We start from the raw sequence: 19,095 nt of genomic DNA, 5'->3' as shown, positions 1-19,095 counted from the left end.
AAGAAAGAATTGGTGAACTAGAAGATAGGTCAGAAGAAATATCCTGACTGAAGCATAGGGAGACAAAATGATAGAACGTGTAAGAGACCTATAGAAAAACAGTGAAAAGTCTAACATGTATTATTGGAACCTGTAGGTAAAAAAGATCCTTGTAGGCTTAGGACTTTTTTTTTTCCTCTGGAAAGATGACATCAGGTTTACCTTCTTTTTTTTTTTTTTTTTTTAAAGATTTTATTTATTTATTTGAGAGAGAGAATGAGAGAGAGAGAGCATGAGAGGGGGAGGGCCAGAGGGAGAAGTAGACTCCCCGCTGAGCAGGGAACCCGATGTGGGACTCGATCCCGGGACTCCAGGATCATGACCTGAGCCGAAGGCAGTCGCTTAACCAACTGAGCCACCCAGGCGCCCCAAGTTTACCTTCTTTTGATATAGTTTCTCTTAACATATACCAAGATAAATGTGATTTCTCAGTTCTGTTACTGTAATACCAGTATTTATTTTGAAAACGACCTGTGACTATTGAATTACATCTGGACTGAGAGGTCTCTGAAGGGACATGTAATTCTCCAAGGAACTATATTATTACTTCATTGTTCCACCAGCATAAAACTTGTACAGAAAAAGATATTCCAGCTTCCCTTTATGATGTCTCTTCTAACTCAATGCACCCCCTGTGGGAGGCTTAGAAGCTGCATGAATGGGCAGTTATTTGATGTGGTTACTGTTTGAGACATACAAATGCTGGAATAGATTGTATCCATTCATGTGAGTGTCATCCCCCACAACCTACTCTGTGTGTGTGATGTGGGGTTAGGGAAGCAGGGATTAAATGTTTTAAGAACTGACAAAGATGTGTTTGATTCGGCCTACTGATAAGCTGTGTTTCTAGTCCTAAATCTTTCTAAAAAAACTAAGTAAAACTGGTGTTAGATCACTACCTATTGTGTCCTGTGAACATGAATGTTATTTTGAACCGAAGACTACTGATGATTATATAGAGTGGACACTATGCAGTTCCAGAGGGAGGAGAGAGGGAATGGGGCAGAAGCAGTATTTTTGAAGACATAATAGCAGAAAGTTTTCCAAAACTGATAAGCATGTCAAGCCACAGAGTCAGAGCTCTATGAACCCCAAGCTGAATAAATACAGGAAAATAATTCCTAGGTTCATCATTTGAAAACTGCTCAAAACTGGTTCCCTTTGCTTGAGGCTTTCCTATACTGGAGTGGACTGCATCTGTCTATGCAGAAATGAGAGAAGATGTTAAGAGAAAATCTTAAAAGTAGCCAGGAGATACCATCTTCAAAGGAACAATAAACCAATTTTCTCAACAAAGCAAGGAAACAGTAGAATGATATCTTCAGAAAGGTGAAAGAAATGAACCACCAGCCTATAATTTTGTACCCAACAAAAATATCCTTCAAAAATAAAGGCAAAATATATTTCAGATAAGCATAATTTGAGAGAATTTGTCACCCGCAGACCCACAGTAAAGGGAGCATCAAAGGGGATTCTTTCAGGCAGAAAGAAAACGATGCTTTCCCAGATGGAAGCAGGAGGAAATGAAGAGCATTACAAAGGGCAAATATGTGGGTAACTATATAGATACTGACTATATGAAATAGTCTTGTGAGATATAAAATATATATAGGAATAAAATACAACAACAGAAAAAATGGGAGAGGAAACATAGAGCTAGTGTTCTGAAGTCATTGATTATCTAGGAAATGGTAAAGATACTAATTTATACTAGATTTCTGGTAAGCCAGAGATGCTTGTTGTAATCTCTAGGGTAACCACTGAAATAAAAACCTAAAGGCCCTAGAGATAAAAAGTAGTTTGGTTCTCATTTTGTTTTGGAATGCTAAGTCATTTACTTTTTTTTTTTTTTCCAGAAGGTTCTAATGTATTTTTATTTTATTTTATTTTTTTTTTTAGATTTTATTTATTTATTTGACCAGAGAGAGACAGCGAGAGAGGGAACACAAGCAGGGGGTGTGGGAGAGGGAGAAGCAGGCTGCCCGCCGAGCAGGGAGCCCGATGCGGGGCTCGATCCCAGGACCCCGGGATCATGACCCGAGCCGAAGGCAGACGCTTAACGACCGAGCCACCCAGGCGCCCCTGTATTTTTATTTATTTAGAATTGTGTAGAGTTTGTCATCTTTCTATCATATAATATACAGTAATATTCAAATATCTGATACTAACATAACTTACTGACCAATTCTAATACTGAACACAGACTGTTCTATATGAACAATAAAAACAAAACCAGTGAGTTTATCTTAGAAAATTTAAATTCAGGTCATTATTTCACAATCTGGAAATCTGAGTAATCCAACTTTACGATGATTTTCTCATTCCTGAAGTTTGCTCTGTCGATGTGTGATTTGGGACTTCCTCTTGTCTCAAGCCATTTCTGCATATGACGCACTTTGGAGATGGGACCTTGCAGTTGTCCTTGCACTGTGCCCTGGTCAGTGTTCTGGACCCAGCCAACCAATCCCAGCTTTTTACCCTCGGCCTGAGGGTACTTGTGGAAAAAGACCCTTGGACCTTCCCAAAAATTTCATAACCCACTGATATCAGGGATATCACCTTCTGCCATGTTCATGCCCACACCCTCCTCGTCCTCCTCTCGGGCGCCTGTGACTACACCGGCGACCAGCACGCCCTCATTTACTTTGCTGTTTAAGTAAGCTCTACTGAAAAATACTTTAACATTTTTACAGTGTAAAGCCAGTATAAACGTAAGTTTTAAAAATGAAGCTGAATACAACATGTTACGTACTCAGTTCTCAAACAGGTAAGCTGAAGAACAAGTCTTTGCCAAAAATTCACATCTTTAGGCTTTCCTGATCTATTTAAAATAGCACATTTTCGCACCTCCACCCTGTCACTCATACTGTATTTTCATCGTTCTCCATTATATTACCATTACATGTTTATTGTTTATATTCTCCACCTGAATGTAAGTTCCATTTATACCTGGTTTTTCAGCATTTGGAGGAATCCCTAATACACATTAGGTACTCAGAAAATATTTGTCAAGTGAATGAATGAACAAATGGATGCTCAGACCAACAGGGTAAAAACAACTAGGAGAAAAAGATCTTCAAGGATATGGGTTTGTTCTGTCAATAAAAATAGAGTGCATGTTACATACTGTATTATGGGACGGTTTCAGTCCGTGTTTTATTTTCTTGACATTTGGCAGCTCTTGATGAATACCTTTAGTCTGTCTGATCCACAGCAAAGGCTACAGCCCTACTCCAGCCTGCATTTTGACTGAACACAGCAATTTTTCTTACTTGATTCTTCTCATCCTTTGTCCCTCCTTCCTTAGCCTATCGCTGTTAGGCTTCATCCCTTCAGGGCCCTAATTTCTCAACTCAAGTGCTGGAGATAAAAGGATTAACATGCAGTAAGCACTCATGTTATAATCAAGAGAGGCTGGTTGTTGGGAGGTAAAATAGTGTGAATTTTGAGCTTGGGCACTGCAGGCAGGTATAGCATCTTGCCACTCACTGTTGTCTAATTCCTAATTTCTTCATCTGTAAACTGGGTGTAATAATATTTGTAGAGTTCCAGGAATTAAATAAGACATATATAAAGCACTTAGTAGTACTTGTTTAATCAGTGGTAGATAAAAAGGAATAAAGTCTTTTTGCTTCCTGTTCAGAACTATCCTTTAGAGAACTTTAAAGGGCTTTCGGGGAAAGGAAATTTGGAGAAAAGCAATGAGTCTGTGTTTTGTTTCACCATGGGTGAAGAAGAAAGGAGCCTTGTGTTATTTTGGCAGAAGTCTGGAGATGGTAGAGGTCAGAACATCTGTGCCTCAGAAGTCCCTCCTGACTCCAGAGGGAAAGCTCTTGGTGCAGTTGAGTAGGGGTGGCTGTTGCCTGCCGGGGCCCTGCTTGCTGACACGTGGTGCCTCTGGGACCTGTCATAGCTAAGTATGGATACAGTGTCATCCAGACATTCTTCCTTAACTTTTTTATTAAGCTCTACTACACATACAAAGAGGTACATACATTCTAAGTGATTTTTTTTTTTTTTTACCTAAATCCTCAATGGATATTCACAAACTAAACAAGCACATACAACCACTAAAGACACAAAATGGCCAGCATCCCACAAAACCCCAATTTGGGCCCCATTTTAGTTACTGTTTCCATCCTCTACCCCCACCAAGGGTAACTACTATCTGATTAGTTTCACCTATTTTTAAACTTTGTAGAAACAGTTTTTTTGTTTTTTTTTTTTTTAACATTTTATTTATTTCACAGAAAGTACAAGCAGGGGGAGCAGCAGAGGGAGAGGGAGAAGCAGGTTCCTCACTGAGCAGGGAGCCAAATGCGGGGCTCGATCCTAGGACCTTGGGATCATGACCTAAGCCGAAGGCAGGCGCTTAAAGGACTGAGCCACCCAGGTGCCCCTGTAGAAACAGTTCTATTTGTGCCTGGCTTCTTTCACTTGAGCTTATGTCTGTTGCAAGTTGCAGCATATAATTGTAATTTGTTAATTCTCATTGCTGTATATTATTACATTAAGACTATACCATTATTTATGCATTCTTTTTTTTTTTTTTTTTAAGAAGGCTCCACACCTAGTGTGGAGCCACTGCAGAGCTTGAACTCACGACCCTGAGATCACAACCTGAGCTGAGATCAAGAGCCATATGCTTAACCCACTGAGCCACCAAGGCGCCCCTTTTTATCTATTCTGATATTGACGGGCCTGTGGGTAGTTCTTACATTTTGGTTATTATGAATAATGCTGCTTTACATATTCTTATACGTGTCTTTTTTTCTATTCATGATATATTTACTGTATAGATAACATTCAAAATCATATAAATATTTTAGAAATACTGTTTTTTCCTACTTTTCAGATTTTTGTCATTATTAGGGCTACTTTTTTCTTTCTTTTAAAGATTTTATTTATTTGTTAGAGCACAAGCAGGGGGAGTGGCAGGCAGAGGGAGAAGCAGGCTCCCCACTGAGCAAGGAGCCCGATTCAGGACTCGATTCCAGGACCCTGGGATCATGACCTGAGCCGAAGGCAGCCGCTTAACAGACTGAGCCACCCAGGTGTCCCACTACGGCTACTTTTTGAATCATCAACTGTAGTTTTCTAGAGTACCTATTCATTTTTATTTAAGTTATTTTGAGTCTGTGAACAATACTATAACAGGTACCCACTAACATAACATTAGAGCTTTGGGTTTTTTCATTTGTCTTGTAGAGTTACACTTAGGAACTTCACAATGTTGTAAACACACAGTATACTGCTTTTTAAAAAATCTTTGATCTTATAAGGCTTATTTTATTTAAGATGATAGTCTACATTTTAAGTATGAAATCACTGTTCAGGAATAATTGTCATATTATCATATTCTTGAGAAATATCCTTTTTGTTGTTTACTCATTTGGTCAAGTGTTTTTTCTCAGCTAATGATTGATACATGTTTAGGCAAATGTGTCTTTTGTACATAGTCATTTGTTCAAAATAATTTAGAAATAACCTTTCTAAATATGAAAGGTTTATGAGACCTTGAATTTGAGAAGAATCTCTTTTTTCTGGAGTATAACTTTTGGTTTAAAAAAATCAAGTTTTATTAGAAAGAATCAAGTTTTATTTGGAATATATGGTATGTCTTTGAGAAAAGGATTTTGTTGTATTTTTTTTTTTTTTTTAGTCCAAGTGCTGTTTCCAGTCATTTTGCCAGTGGCAACAGAACTCTTTAAAAAACAGAACTCTTGAAAAATGAGAAAGGAGCAAACTCTGCCCCCTGAGAATAGCTTTGGAGATAGTAAGATACTTGAATCACAATTCTAACATTAATTTCTTAATATGAATTTGGTAAATTTCTTAAGTTCTGTGATCCTCAGTTTTCCCCACAAAGGTCCTTATAGCATTTAAATAAGAAAATGTATATAAAGTGGGGCGCCTGGGTGGCTCAGTCAGTTAAGCGTCTGCCTTCGGCTCAGGTCATGATCTCCAGGTCCTGGGATTGAGCCCCACATTGGGCTCCCTGTTCAGTGGGGAGCCTGCTTCTCCCTCTCCCTCTGCCTCTCTCCCTGCTCATGCTCGCTCTCTCTCTCTGTGTCTCAAATGAATAAATAAAGTCTTTAAAAAAAAAAAGAAAATATATATAAAGTACTTAATATACATGTAGGCACACACATACATACAAAGTGCCCAATATGCTGTAAGCACTCATTATTATTATTATCATATGCCTTTGAGAAATACCTTTCTTCCTGTTGATATCATAGCCACCTTTCTCCAAATTGCTCTACTTCCTAAGCCCCAAACTTGTCTGCTCCTTTCACCCTGCTTTTGGAGATCCACTCTGGTTCCTTTCCTCAGCACCCTGTACTTTTCCTTCCATTTCTTAGATCTTTGCTGCTGAAAGCCTAAGTCCATGGACCAGCAGAATAGAGAGCTTTTTATAAAGATCTCAAAGCACTTGAGAACTCTGTATACATTTCTGCTCATTATGTACTTAGGAGTGGATCACTGAGTCAGAGTATACATGTTCAGTTTTAGTAGTTACTGCGTGTTCTGCACCAATTTACACTTTTCCCAGGTGTTTGCAGTAATTTATATTCCCACCAGCAATAGAAAAGTTCCGGTTACTCTGTATTTTCACCAGGGCTTGGTATTACCTGTTTTTTAATTGTTGCTGGGTGGGCATGTTGTGATATTGTATTATATTGTGGTTTTAATTTACATTTCCTTGGTGACTAAAAATACTGAGCACCTTTTCATGTGTTTATTGACTAGCTACAACTCCTCTTTTCCAAGTTTATTTTCCTGGAAGACATTTGATTTCTTTTGAAATGCCTAGACTTTAAGTAAATTGCAGTCCTGGTGCTGATGGTTATTTCTTCTTCTACCAATACTTTTCCACATCTAGGAACTCCTGGAATGTAGTACCACAAGGGATTCCTTTGGACTTAAAATGTATAGATAATACTTTTTCTCTGACAGGTATTTGTTGTTTTTTCTCAGATATGAGAAATTAGCACACCCAGTTTGAATTCCCCTCTCAAATTCTAAAGCTGCAATATGAATAGTGTATGAAACATAAATTATATGTTCAAACAACCAAATATTAATGTCAGTCATGCATTCCATCCATACAGAAAGTAGTTACTGAACGTCAGTTATATGTCAGGCACTGTGCCAGATGCTGGGGATACAAAGATAAATGAGACACAGACCCCGCTATGAAGGAGCTGATTGGTTTAAAGAGGGAGATCAATAACAACAACCAAATAGGTAATTACAGCATTCGATGTTAAGTGCCATCATGAAGAGGAGCTGTGGTTGTACATTGGAGGGTCCTTTGATCCAGACAGTTGAATTGTTGGAATGATGGGGGGGATGGGGGTGGTGTTTAGGGAATCCTTACTGGAATAGTACTTGAGGTAAACTTCAAAAGACAAATGAAACTTGGGTAAGTGAAACATTGGAGATTGGTGATCAAGGACGCAAATGGTTCACATGTTTAACTGAATTCATTTACTGTACTCAATAAAATGCTACTGAAATTTACTGAATGCTTATCATGGGCTAGATATATTAGCCTCGGAGATGAGAGAAAGCACAGCCCTGATGGGGAATTCAAAATGGTTCTGAATGACCAAAGTATACCATTTGAGGTGAGGGAATGGTGAAAGATGATACTGGAAAGGTACGCAGATGCCTAACTATGTACTACATAAATACTCTATGTGTATCTATGAAGCTAAATGAAGCCTCCACTATTAATTATTCAAAATACCTCCTCATTCCAATTTTCCAAGTAAGTGCACAGAACATACTAGGATAGGTTCTAGCTTCCTAGTATCAGTGGAACCTTCATATTGTGTGGTACCATAATTTGACCTGTCTCCCAGAACTTCTGTCCAACACCATTATGGAAAGTTCTTGAATCTTCCCTTTGCTTTTTATTTCAGTCGTTTTGCCTTACCTGCACCTGGAGGGTGTACAGAAGACTAATCTTTCTTGCTACTGAATATTTCATAATGTATCCCCAAGTTTCCCCCTTGCTCCTTAAACCTAGGGCCAGTTTCAGGGTCTCACGGTAAGATCGTTAGAGCCCTGAAAGGAATCTTATAGCTAGGGTGATAAAAAATCCCACTCTAACTAGAAGACTATGTCCCCAGCATCTCGACTTGGAATTCTGAGTCCCACTGCACCCAACCCCAAGTCATTATTACATATAGTGTATAGATTCTATAATACTTCTAACATAATAGTATTATTTTAGACATGAGTGAAATCTGTTGGGTAATCATGGGACACAGTGTGCTCTGTAATCAATATATAATCGTTATGAACTAGGTTTTAGAATCAGACAGACTTGGATTTAAATACGGATTTTAAAAAAAGATTTTATTTATTTGAGACACACACACACACACACAGAGCACAAGAGATTGGGGGGGGCAGAGGGAGAGGGAGAAGCAGACTCCCAGCTGAGCAGAGAGCTCGACGCGGGGCTCGATCCCAGTACCCTGAGATCATGACCTGAGCCGAAGGCAGCTGCGTAATTGACTGAGCCACCCAGGTGCCCCTTAAATACTGATTTTGTTCATTACTAGTCATTTTAATGTCTGTAAGCCTCAGTTTCCTATAAAATTTCCTCATGGGGTTGTTATAAGGTTAAAATGAAGTATGTAAAAATATTTAGCATGTGTGCATATATATAGACCTACAGCTGCTAGTTGTCCTCAGATTAGTGGGAAAGAACCATTAACTATCCTCAAATAACCCCCACTAGATATCACACAGGAGCTTGCTATCTGAAGTTTGTGCTTGCTTCTGAGAAAGACCGGGATTGCAATTAAATCCTGTAGTCATGGGGCACCTGGATGGCTCAGTGGTTAAGCATCTGCCTTTGGCACAGTTCATGATCCCGGAGTCCTGGGATCAAGCCCTGCATCAGGGACCCTGCTCAGCAGAGAGCCTGCTTCTCCCTCTCCGTCTGCTGCTCCCCCTGCTTGTGCTCTCTGTCTGTCCCTCTCTCTCTGTCAAATAAATAATATCTTAAAAAAAAATCCTGTAGTCATGTTGAAGAATGATGCCCATCTCTTTTGTAGTCTCTCCTGTGCTTTCTTTTTTTTTTTTAAAAGATTTTATTTATTTATTTGACAGAGAGAGACACAGCAAGAGAGGGAACACAAGCAGGGGGAGTGGGAGAGGGAGAAGCAGGCTTCCCGCTGAGCAGGGAGCCCGATGCAGGACTCGATCCCAGGACCCTGGGATCATGACCTGAGCCGAAGGCAGACGCTTAACCAGCTGAGCCACCCAGGCGCCCCTCTCCTATGTTTTCACTTAGAGACCCTCCTGAGGGATTTAGTGTACATTTTTGTAGCCTAAATTTTAAGTCCAGTCATCCCAAATGCACCCTGAAAATTTTAGGAAACTTCTTCAGCTATACTCAGTAACATGGTGATAGACTTGATTTTATTTGTTTAGGCTAATAATTTTGTGGGAGCATAGCACTACACATGCCATGTTCCAATGAGGTAATACTTTTCAAGTGCCAAAAAAGAAACCTACAAATTTTGTACATAGGTCAGGGAGTTTGTATAGGAATAGGAAATATCACATGTAGCTATTGGGCCTGTGAAGCATATAAAATTAAATAAATTTTTCATGGACTGAAGCTTTGTCTTTGCTGACATAGTTCAAATTATTATGTAATATGTTCACGACCTTTACAGCAGAGGGACATTTGTGACAACCCTTTGCTTTTGTATGAGCCTAGTAGAGAAATAGATCATAATTCAGACCTAAAATAATACTTTGTTTTGTAATTGTTCCTTTTCTTTGTTTTACTAGATATAGTAATAATCTTATATGATATATTAAAATTGAATGAGGAAGTAGTTACTATGAATTAATATGGAATATATAGGAAAAGAGTGTTTCCCATTATACTTGATGAAATTGTAGGGCCTGTGCTTGTAAAAAATGCTAGACTTTATTGGGAGTAATACTAGAAATTTGAAAAATTAATTTTATCTTTGTACAAAACAGTCATGTATACAATTACATAACACAGTTATATACATACAAGGGAACATTACTCAGCAATAAAATAGAATAAACTGGGGTGCCTGGGTGGCTCAGTCATTAAGCATCTGCCTTCGGCTCAGGTCATGATCCCAGGGTCCTGGGATCGAGTCCCACATCGGGCTCCCTGCTCTGTGGGAAGCCTGCTTCTCCCTCTCCCGCTCCCCCTGCTTGTGTGTTCCCTCTCTTGCTGTGTCTCTCTCTGTCAAATGAATAAATAAAATCTTTATAAATAAATAAATAAATAAAATAGAATAAACTGATATGTGCAAAAAGAAAAAATCCACAAAAGTGGATGAATTTCAAAAGCATTAACCCAAAAGAAGCCAGAGTTGAAAGGCTACATACTAGATGGTTTCATTTATAGAATATTCAGAAAAATACTATAGTAACAGAAAACAGATCAATAGTTGGCAGGAGTTGGGGTGGAGGAAAGGGACTAACTACGAAAGGGTATGATGGAATTTTTATGTGATGGTGGAAGTGAGCTACATTTGATTTTAGTGATAATTACATGACCATATATGTTTGCAAAAATTCATGGTACTAGATGAGGGGCAGATTTTAAACCTCAGTAAAATGACTTTAAAAAAAAAGTTATACTCAGGGTACAGTGTTATATTAAGTGGGAAATTTTTTTGGGGGGGTAATTTTCAGTATAGGTTGGAGTGGTGAAAAAGGGAGATATGGAGAGGGTTCCTAGAGCAGCTGACTGTTGAAAGACTTTCTGTTTTTTTTTTAAAGATTTTATCAGAGAGAGCACGAGTGGGAGAGCACAAGCAGGGGGGAGCAGCATGGCGTGAGCCAAGCTACTCATGCTGTTTGACAAAGTCCAAGTATGGGGGACGATCCTGAAAACAGGAGACTCCACAGCTGGCTCCTGCTCTTCTCTTTCATTTTGTTTATGGCAATCTTTATAATTGTGGGAATATTTCTGGGGTTTCATGATAAAGTGACTACTCATCTTAGTTACGCCTATCTAAGCAATCATAATGAAACTAATTCCACGAAGAATTAGTTTCTATAGAACAAAATAACAAGACGGTCACGCTCTGTCTAGCACCTTTCTCTTTGCGTACTGTTTTTTAGTTTTAGCGAAAGCCAATAAGCAGAAATAAGTAAAGGTCATGTTAATCATTACAAAGGAAAAATGAAAGAAGGCTATGGCTGTAATCCAGAAAATGATCTAAGATTTGGAAAAACAAAAATATCCTAACATATAAACAAAGTTCCTCCGAGGCTGTCAGGAGGAGATGCTTGCAACCTGACCCTGTGTCTGTGTCTCCTCATTCACCGACGCCGTCCTTTCCTACGAGAGACCCACCCCGGCTGGAGCTGGACTCCGGCAGCAGCAGAGGGAGAAGGAAAAGTAAACTCCCCACTAAGCAGGGAGCCCAATGGGGGGCTCGATCCCAGGACCCCAAGATCATGACCTGAGCCGAAGGCAGACGCTTAACTGACTGAACCACCAGGTCCCCCAGTTATTCCCAGTTCTGCTTCTTGAACAATATAAATCAGTTTCATTCTTCTGTATGACAGCTCTTCACCTTACCAAATGTAAAATCCTAAAAAGCATAGACAGTGTAAGTATGGATTTTTTCCCATAAATTCCATAGCTTTAGAGAGTATTTTGTATAATTTGGCTGTAATTTAGGAAAAGCAAAATGAAACACGAATGAGTGGTAAATTTGTAGAACTCTTTAATCCAAGAAATTGTGTGGGCTATGAATTTATTTCCATTAGTTCAAGGATGGTAGTTCAGCAAAATTGGAAATTTGAAGTAAGTTCAAACCTTTTGAGTTTTAAAGAATGCTAAAATAGTGAATTCTATTCAGCTGTGAATGGCAGACATCTTTAAAAAAAAAGAGTGGCTTAAACAAGATAGTATTTTGCTCTCATAACAGTCTGAGCAGGTGGTTCAGAATGTTGTTGTACCCAGTGGCATCAAAAGCATGGGCTTCTCTCTTCTGTTGCTCCCACCTGCCTAACCCTGTCCTCAAGGTTCAAGATGGTGGCTTTGGAATTCCAGGCTTTAGGATGGAGAAGGGGATGAAGAATAAGCTTGTGAGGCACATTTCTGCTTACATATTATTGACCAGAATATAGTGATAGGGCCACATCTAGTTAAAAGAGATGCTAGGATGCAGTCTCTACTCTGGGTAGCCATGTGCTCAGGTGTAATTTGGTCTTTATGTCTGGGAAGGAAGGGTGGGATAAATATTGGGTATGACAGAACTACTTTGTTCACTTTCTCAAGTGTTTAGTACAGTGCTTACCATACTAGGCATTCATTAAATAGTTGTTCCATTTATTGCTTGTATTGATCTGGATATTTACTCTGAATACATGATAAATCATGGCAAATTTGTCTATCCCTGGCATTTTTTAAAATGTTCTTTCTTATCTGTGTTCTGCCTTTACAAAGAAGGTATTCCTAATAGCCTGCAGACAGATTTAATACCATACAGAATTTATTTTAGCTCCTTTATTGCTGATGTTTCTTCCCCTGTAAAATTTGGAATCCTGTTAAACCTCTCTTTTCATGTGTATTTGGTCAACATAGTCCTGGCATGTGGAAAGTACCCAGTAAATGTGTTTAGACTGAATAAATTAATGGAAATAAAACTGATGAATCCAAGCCTTTTTTTCCAGTTACTTCCCTAGAAGAGTTTATGGCTATAATACAGAAGAAATTCTTGGTCTTAAATCTGTTTTTCTTATAAGATTTTAGGAATATTCCTTTGGCTTTCATGTAGAATATGATGAGATAATTTGGATTTAATTAATTATTACTAAGTACTAATTCACTTAACAAGTTATTAGGCAATAGGGACTAATATAGTTCAGCAAAAAGAAGAGGCGTTCACAATATATTTGACTCTTTTTTTTTTTAAAGATTTTATTTTTAAGCAATCTCCACACCCAACGTGGTACTCGAACTCACAACCCCAAGATCAAGAGTTGGAGGTTCCACTGACTGAGCCAGCTGGGCTCCCCTCAATATATTTGACTCTTGATATCAGATATTCAATTAACTTATCAGCATCCCTATTTCAAGAGATAATGTCCTTTCTTTTCCAATGTTTCATGGGGAAAAATTTCTTCAGATATAAAGAGAGATGAGTCAGTTATTTCTTCAGATGTCATAAAGTCATGCTTTTTTTTTAAAAAAATTACTTTTAGCTAGAAGGTTTTCTCAGATTTATTGAGGTATGATTGATAAAATTGTAAGATATTTAGTGTATATCATGATGATTTGATATATGTATACATTGTGAAAGGATTTCTCCCATCTAATTAACACACTTATCTCATGTTTTATTTATATATGTAAAAATATATATGAAAATAATATAAATGTGTATATATTTTATATATGATATATATTTGTATATATATGAACATTTAAATTCTCTTAGCAAATTTAAGTTATACAATGTTTTGTTTTTTGTTTTTTTTTAAGATTTTATTTATTTATTAGAGAGAGAGCGAGAGCAGGAACACAAGCAGAGGGAGTGGGAGAGGGAGAAACAGGCTTCCTGCTGAGCAGGGAGCCCGATGCGGGGCTCGATCCCAGAACCCTGGGACCATGAGCTGAGCCAAAGGCAGACGCTCAGCGACTGAGCCACCCAGGCGCCAAGTTGTACAGTGTTTTCAACTATAGTCACCAAGTTTTACATTAGATCCTCAGATCTTATTAATCTTCTTGATGAAAGTTTGTACACTTTTACCAAGCTCCACTTTTCTACAAACTTGTAGAAAGTTTGACTTTTTTACAGATTCCACATAAAAGCAATATCATGCAGTGTTTGTCTTTATTTGGCTTATTTCATAAGCCAGAGGCATAATGCCTTAAAGTCCATCCATGCTGTCACAAACAGAACTTTCTTCTTTCTCATGGTTGAATAATAATGTTGTGTGTGTGTGTGTGTGTGTGTATCACATCTTTATGCATTTATTGACAGACACCTAGGTAGTTCCATGTCTTGGCTGTTGTGAATAATGCTGCAGTGAACATGGAAGTGCTGGTATTTCTCTGATATCCTGTTTTCATTATTTTTTTTTTGATACATATTCAGAAATGGGATTGCTGGATCATATGGTAGTTCTATTAATTTTTAAAGGAAACTCTATACTGTTTTTTATAGTGGTTGCACCAATTTATATTCCCACCAACAGTGCATAGGGGTTCCCTTTTTTTACATCCTTGGCAACACTTATATGTTGTCTTTTTGGTGATAGCTGTTCTAGCAGATACGAGGTGATATACATTGTGCTTTTGATTTGCATTTCTCTGATGATTATTGACGTTGTGCACCTTTTCATGTACTTGTTGGCCATTTGTATGTCTTTGGAAAAAAGTTTATTCAGTTCCTCTATTTTTTAATCAGATTTTTTTTTTTTTTTGCTATTTAGTTGTGTGAGTTCTTTATATATTTTGGATATTAACCCCTTATCAGATATATGATTTGCAAATATTTTCTCCCATTCTGTAGGTTGTCTTTTCCTTTTGTTTCCTTTTCTGTCCAAAAATTTTTTAGTTTGAAGTAGTCCTACTTGTTTATTTTTGCTTTTGTTGTCTTGGCTTTTTTTGTCAAATCCAAAAAAATCATTATCAAGACTTATGTCAAGGAACTTACCACCTATGTTTTCTTCTAGTTTTATGGTTTCATAATTGGTTCTGAGTTGATGTGTGTGTGATGTGTAAGATAGGTTTCTAGTTTCATTCTTTTATATTTGGCTGTCCAGTTTTCCCAGCACCATTTATTGAAGAGATGATCCTTTCCCTATTGTATATTCTTGACTCCTTTGTTGTAAATTAATTGACCCATATAAACATAGGTTTATTTCTGGGTTCTCAATCCTATTCCATTGACCTGTGTGTCTATTTTTATGCCAGTATTAGACTATTTTGATTACTATAGCTTTGTAATATGGTTTGAAGTTGGGAAGTGTGATTCTTCTAGCTTTGTTGTTCTTTCTCAAAATTGCCTTGGCTTTTTGGGTCTTTTGTGGTTCCATATAAACTTTAGGATTGTTTTTTCTGTTTCTTTGAAAAATGCTATTAGAGTTTTGATGGGGATTGCATTGAATCTGTAGGTTGCTTTGTTTGTAGAGACATTTTAATATTATCAGTTCTTCTGTCTGTGAGCGTGGTATATCTATTGTGTCTTCTTTATCAGTATCTTATAATTTTCAGTGTATAGATCTTTCACCTCCTTGGTTAAATTTATTCTTTTTTTTTAAATTTAATTTTATTATGTTATGTTAATCACCATACATTACATCATTAGTTTTTGATGTAGTGTTCCATGATTCATTGTTTGCGTATAACACCCAGTGCTCCATGCAGAATGTGCCCTCCTTAATACCCATCACCAGGCTAACCCATCCCCCCACCCCCCTCCCCAAGAACCCTCAGTTTGTTTCTCAGAGTCCATAGTCTCTCATGGTTTGTCTCCCCCTCTGATTCCCCCACCTTCATTTTTCCCTTCCTACTACTTTTTTTTTTTTTAACATATAATGTATTATTTGTTTCAGAGGTACAAGTCTGTGATTCAACAGTCTTACACAATTCACAGCGCTCACCATAGCCCATACCCTCCCCAGTGTCTATCACCCAGCCACCCCATCCCTCCCACCCCCCACCACTCCAGCAACCTGTGTGTTTCCTGAGATTAAAAATTCCTCATATCAGTGAGATCATATGATACATGTCTTTCTCTGATTGACGTATTTCGCTTGGCATAATGGCCTCTAGTTCCATCCACGTTGTGGTTAAATTTATTCTTAAGTATTTTATTCTTTTGATACAATTGTGAGATTGTTTTCTTAATTTCTTTGATAGTTCATTGTTAGTGTATAGAAACACAACTGATTTTTGTATATTTTGTGTACTGCAGCTTTACTGAATTTGTTGGCAAAGTAATACTTCATCATTAAATTGTTTTGAGTAATTTCATTCACTTTCTGGTTCCTTTGTTTTTTGGTTTAAGCATATAGCATTAAAAACAAAACATCCATCTGTTTGACTGGTAGAGTCTTTGCTCTTATCTTTTTGATCTGGAAAGAGCACATATGTTCTCAGTAGTCAGTAGTTTCAATTATCAAATGGGGAAGGAGGAATTGAACTCTTTTTTTTTTTTTTTAAATTGACAAGGGGATGCAGCATTGGTTACTTTCATTGAGGCTGTCTGGGAGTTGAGGAGAAAGACCTATTTTTTAGGCCATGCAGGCAAGTGTTTGGGTATTTTGAAATTCCCAAAGGTGAGTACTAAACTACCCAGGCATCAAGAAACCATTTAGGTTATTTTAATTGAGTAGAAAGTCCCTGAAATTGATTCAGCCATAGAAAAGAATGAGATCTTGCCATTTGCAACAACATGGATAGATCTAGAGCATACAATGCTAAGTGAAGTCAGTCAGAGAAAGACAAATACCATATGATTTCACTCATGTGGAATTTAAGAAACAAATGAACAAAGAAAAAGAACAAAACAGACTGTTAAATACAGTGGTGGTTACCAGAGGGGAGGAGGGTAGGTGGTTGGGTGGAATAGATGAAGGGGATTAAGAGTACACTTATGATGAGCACTGAGTAATGTATAGAATTGTTGAATCACTTTATTGTACACCTGAAATTAATATAACACTGTATGTAAATTGTTCTGGAATTTAAAAAATTAATTCAAGAAAGTTCCTGAAATTGGTAATATTTTTCTGGAGTTCTGGAGACATATTTTGGAATGTTAGGATAGATTGCCTGAACTTGATATGATGGTTCCCAATTTGTTTGTTTTATATGTAGGTAAAATAACTTTCAAGCTTCACTAAAGTTTTTGAGATGATAATTTACTACTTGAGAAAGTTATAAAGGTAAAAATAATCTCTAGTGACAAGAAACTCAGTTCTTCCTAGGTCAGCCCATTTCCTGGTTGCATTGTTCTGACTGGGGGCATTATTATAATCTACACATAATAACGTGTAGATCTTTCTTGCTTCCTGTGAATTGAAGTGAGGGAGCTTGAGATCACGTGTTGTGCCACCTCGTAGGGCATCACCTCCTATGAGTTACTTCTCTGTGCCTCAGGTTTCTCATTTCTACAATGGAGGACAATACTTCATAGAGTTGTTCGGCTGAGTGAGCAGAGTAGTTAGTACTTAGAATAATAAAGCAGTAAGTGTTGTCACTTCTATCATTGTTATTAATGTATTTGTTTTAATGATTTAAAACTTGATTCCGAGAATATTTAGGAGATATTGTCACCTCTTTGATTTCTAGCATATAGGCTGTGTGTCATCAAGCGAAATTGAGGACGTAGGTTTGGTGGAGGAAGGGGAAGAGAATGCTGAGTTTACTTCTGAACATGCTGAATTTGAGGTGTTTGTGGAATAATACTAGGACTGAGATACCTGAATTTGAAGAAGAGGGCAGAGTGCTTGGCACATGGGTGATAATTAAAACTATGAGAGATGGGCTAGATCGCTTAAGGGTCTATTTTGGTTATATATTAGAAACCTGGGGACCCTAAACTTTAAAGAACAGGTGGAAGCCATAAAGCATACCATCTGAGAGTTAGTAGAAGAACCAGGAGTGAGAAGTGCCACCAAAAAGGGAGAGTAATCAGTGTTGTATATTGCAGTAATCTGAGAACTGGAAAGTATACATGGCTTGATGATTAATGGGTCTTTTGTGACCCTTTGATTTTGGTAGAGGAGTGGAGGCAGAAGCCAGAGAGCAGTAATGTTAGGAGGGTGAAAAGGGAGGAGGAACGGACGATAAATGTACACTACTGTTTTGAGAAATGTTGGTGAGACAAATGTTGAAAGCTAAAGGAAGATACAGGGTAAATGGAAGATTTGGGAGCAGGACAGGATATTGATGGGCTAAGGAAAAGGAGCTATTAGGAAAGAAAATGATTGAGGATAAGGGCCGTGTAGAAGAGGTGAGGGTGAGTTCAAGGCCACAAGTTGATGATATTGGCCTTGAACAGGAGGAGGGTGAAAACATCTGAGACTGGAGCAAAGAGAGATGTGGATATAACCAAGCCTGAAGATAGAGGAAATCACTCCTATGGACTTCATTTTCTCCCAAGAAATGGAAGGGGAATTTGCTGTAAGGAGTCATGGGTTGACTAGATGTTGTGAGGAGAATGATCAATGTTTAGAATAGTAATTGAGGGAAATAGGAGGGGAGGCTGACAAATTTGTTTTCTGATGGAGGGATTTTTCATTTGGATATTACTAGTAGTGTGGATACTATGAATGTGTTATATGAAAGGGGAAGGACTATTGTTTCATTTAATGCAACATATATTTAGCATGTATTATGTACAAAATACTGTATGTACTTCTGGGAGAGTCAGATGAATACTGACTGCCTTACTCAAGGTGGGGGTGGGTATGAGCTCATAGCTCATGTCGTATGATTTGTTAAAACCACAAATGTTTACAGTAGCCTAAAAATGATAAATGATACATGAGCTTTGTAAACATACTTATAAGGGTTTGAAAGAAGTAGAGATCGCATTAAATAGGGGGAAATAGGAAGGCTTTATGGAAAAGGCAAAGAAATACATAAAATAAAGGCTATATGTATATTTTCTGATGAAATAGCAATTAAACCAGTTATAAGTTTTTAATTTATTACAGCAATCATTTATTCTTCTATAATACAATTACTGGCATTACCCAGAAATGAAGAAATAAAGAGATTAACATAGTGAAGTCTGCTCTATCCAAAAGATGTTCCACATTTGGTTATTTTTTTGTGGTAATATAGAATTCAGTAATCCTTTCAACAAATATTTAATGAACATCTCCTGTTGGGTACTGAGGATACAGAGAAGACCAAGATGCAGTTTCTTTCCTCAAGGAGTGCATACTCTAGTAGAAGAAACAAGTAAAAAAAACTTAAGTTCTATACAATAAATGACATAAAAGTGGTATATATGAGTAGAGAGATTTGGGGTTCTAGTGGAAGGAAGAATGAATAAATGA

The 19,095-nt window shown here is 37.6% G+C and overlaps 1 protein-coding gene and 1 pseudogene across 1 annotated transcript in view; one reads left to right on the top strand and one right to left on the bottom strand.

Annotated features, from left to right (window-relative positions):
* The window catches only part of PRKAA2 (protein kinase AMP-activated catalytic subunit alpha 2), a 66,883-nt gene that overhangs the window by 11,881 nt on the left and 35,907 nt on the right, over positions 1-19,095 (top strand). The gene's annotated exons all lie outside the window — the stretch shown is intronic.
* Positions 2,129-2,668, bottom strand: LOC118554974 (acylphosphatase-1 pseudogene; annotated as a pseudogene).

This window comes from Halichoerus grypus, chromosome 5 (genome assembly GCF_964656455.1).
Source record: "Halichoerus grypus chromosome 5, mHalGry1.hap1.1, whole genome shotgun sequence".
Lineage (NCBI taxonomy): Eukaryota > Metazoa > Chordata > Mammalia > Carnivora > Phocidae > Halichoerus > Halichoerus grypus.
The sequence above is the reverse complement of the archived record's forward strand: the minus strand, read 5'-3'. Positions and strand labels throughout refer to the sequence as shown.